The following is a 3,546-nucleotide window of genomic DNA, read 5'->3' as shown; positions in this document are numbered from 1 at the left end:
GAAACGTTGCTGAGTTTATTAGTTCTAACCACATATGTGTGTGTAAAGGTATTTAAATTTTTCCATTGAGGAAGAAAATGATGTTTCTTACTCAGTGATGTAGATCTGTCCAGCAGAGTCTCACCAGAGACCAAACTGAACTGACAGATGTTGTGGGGACCCCATGGATGACAGAGTTTCCTATTCTCTGAAATAATCTATGTGACTTTAAGTCTATCCATAAGGTGATGTCTGGCCTTATAAGTTAGATATTTTTGCTTTCTTGATTTTTTTTCTTCTCTCTCTCTCTCTCTCTCTCTCTCTCTCTCTCTCTCTCTCTCTCTCTCTCTCTTTCTTTTCATTTTTTTCTTTTCTTTTTTCTTTTTTTGAGACAGGGTTTCTCTTATGTATCCCTGGCTATCCTGGAACTAACTCTGTAGACTAGACTGGCCTCAAACTCAAAAGTCTGCCTGCCTCTCCTGCCTCCTGCCTCCTGCCTCCTGCCTCCTGCCTCCTGCCTCCTGCCTCCTGCCTCCTGCCTCCTGCCTCCTGCCTCCTGCCTCCTGCCTCCTGCCTCCTGCCTCCTGCCTCCTGCCTCCTGCCTCCTGCCTCCTGCCTCCTGCCTCCTGCCTCCTGCCTCCTGCCTCCTGCCTCCTGCCTCCTGCCTCCTGCCTCCTGCCTCCTGCCTCCTGATCCTGCCTCCTGCCTCCTGCCTCCTGCCTCCTGCCTCCTGCCTCCTGCCTCCTGCCTCCTGCCTCCTGCCTCCTGCCTCCTGCCTCCTGCCTCCTGCCTCCTGCCTCCTGCCTCCTGCCTCCTGCCTCTGCCTCGAGTGCTGGGATTAAAGGCATATACCACCACTGCCTGTACAGTGAACAGGCTGTTTCCCAGAAAATCATTTGCATCCAGTTGGTGTTTCTTGTGACCCCTCTCCTGAGAAGGACCAAGGACATGCACAACATTTGGAAGTACATATGACTTTTATTTCATTTTCACAGACACTTCCCTTATAGAGACATTCTTCTGCCTCCAACTTCTTTCATTTCCTAGTACATCTTGGAAACTGTTTCACATGAGCAACCTAAATTGTTCATCTTTCCCCTTAATAACTGCCTAACACTCCATCGGACATTTGTCCAATAATGTATTTGAGGGACATCTATACTATTCCTAATTTCTAGTATTATACATAATATTATTAGGACCTTGAATGACATTTTAGCAACTTGACTCAACCTAAGAAGTCTAATGAGCAATGGTTGTTTTATCTATTGGTCATCTTTGGATGGACCCATGAAAGAATTCCTCCCAAATTTCAATACAAAGGCAAGATGGTGCTTCCCCCGTGACACTACAGTTTTTTTTTCGTTTATGTATTCTACATTTCCTGTGTTCGAATGTTCGTGTTTTGCTTTGGATTGCTGGGGTTTCCAAAGCCAAGTTTATGGATCACATTAACAACTGTGCAGGGCAGCTTACTGCATGGTTATGAGCTTCGTTATTTCCCTCCTCTGAATTCCTCTTCCCGTTTCTAATGATACCTATTTCATTCCTTGATATTATATATATATATATATATATATATATATATTTGTAAGCCACCTCAAACATTTGTATAACGGAGCAGGTAGAAATATATATGTGCATGAAAATGTCCCCTACCCCCATCCCAGTGCATGAGTAAACCATGAATACGTAGCAATGTCCATGGAGATGAATTGGACCTTTCTTCTGCCCAGGTGAAGTGGAACACCCAGTGCCCGCTTCCCTCCATCTTTTGTAGGATCCTTTGGTACCCGGTGCAGCCTGCCCAGGGGGTGGGGGTGGGGTGCTAGTTTCTGATAACTTCCGCTCCACCCTAATGCTTCCTGCCACATACAAGGTTAAGGGAAACACTGATCTGGAATCCCACAGACTGAAAAACCTATTACAAGAGCTGGGATAAAGGGGAAGAAAAGTGCAGGTGCCGAAGGCACGCTGAGGTGGCACATGGCGAGACAGAGCAGAGCAGAAGGAGCAAAGAATTCCTGGGGTGCCCTGTCACTAACCCCAATCCCACATTCAGCTGCACACCCCCGCCAGTCATTCCAAGCCACCCACCAGCGTTCTTTCGCCTCAGTAGGAGAAAGCAATTTGCATCCAACCAGCAGGATTAAGATAGATGGAGAGAGCTAGCTTTCTCATCTCACAAACCAGTTTCATCTCACGGAGGCCGCTGCGCACAAGGCAGTGGGGGTGGTTTCGTTGTAATGTGGCCTCTGCCGGCTGAGTTCCATATTTGTGGTTCATCTGCCTTAGAGGTGCCAAGTGAGTAAGCAGCTGGACATGCTGCAGTCTGGGGACTGAAGACACTTAAGCTTGACCCGGCTGGCTGCCAGGTCCTGCACAGGGCGGCTGTTTAAAGCCGGGGAGGCAGGCATGGCTCTGTTTTGCAATTATCTGGGGTGGACATGGGGCATCTGGGCATTTAGTTTGAAGAGTGCTATGGGAAATGGGATGCAGGACTCAGCATCCTGAGCCCTGCTTTGTCCCTGGGTTTCTCCCAGCATGGAGAACTCTAGGAAAGGGCAGAGCAGGATGTAGGATTCTTTCTACATTCATAGTTTGAGCTGAGAGCTCTCCAAGTCTCTACCTTTACCTACAGGGCGAGCATTCGCATTCGTAGGCTCACAGAACCATTAAAAAAGATTAAATAGTGATGTGTGTACTTTCAAAGCTCTTCCCATGTCCCAGGCATGATGCAAATGCTTGGCATACAGTAATAATGTATGTGTTGAGACATGTGAACATATGAGGAATCTTCACACCACCTTTACTAGTTATTGTCTGTGTTTTTCAGAGGAGGAAACTGAGGCCCAGAAACTGAAAGTAAGATGCACCTGTGCACAAAATTGGAATCAAATCCAAGTATCTCAGTGCCAAGAGTCAGGACCCTGGACGAATCTGCCTCAAGCCATGTCTGACACAGGAAGGCATACATCAAAGGTAAATCATTGTCACGGGCCTATGGATCACAGACTCTGGCTTTACTTGAGAGATGAGTTTTATACAGCCTGGTTCTACAGCAGCCCTGCCCTCCCTCAGTTTCCCTTCTTTTTTAAATCTTTGTTTATTTATTATATGTAAGTCTGCTGTAGCTGTTTTCAGAGACACCAGAAGAGGGCATCCCATCTCATTACAGATGGTTGTGAGTCACCATGTGGTTGTTGGGATTTGAACTCAGGACCTTCAGAAGAGCAGTCAGTGCTCTTAACCACTGAGCCATCTCTCCAGCCCCTCAATTTCCCTTCTTTTTGGGGGGGGGCGTGTTTCGAGACAGGGTTTCTCTGTGTAGTCCTGGTTGTCCTGGAACTCACTTTGTAGGCCAGGCTGGCCTCGAACTCAGAAATCCACCTGTCTCTGCCTCCCGAGTGCTGGGATTAAAGGCGTGCGCCATCACCGCCCGGCTTCAATTTCCCTTCTTGACACTCCCAGTGTGACTCTGCCCATGCACTGAGTACCATGGCCTGGGAAACAGTGCTCTGTTCTCAGCTATGTCTTTTCTACCTACCCAGCCCCTCCTTCTCAGTA

The sequence above is a fragment of the Mus musculus genome, chromosome 15, assembly GCF_000001635.26.
Source record: "Mus musculus strain C57BL/6J chromosome 15, GRCm38.p6 C57BL/6J".
Taxonomy (NCBI): Eukaryota; Metazoa; Chordata; class Mammalia; order Rodentia; family Muridae; genus Mus; species Mus musculus.
The sequence above is the reverse complement of the archived record's forward strand: the minus strand, read 5'-3'. Positions refer to the sequence as shown.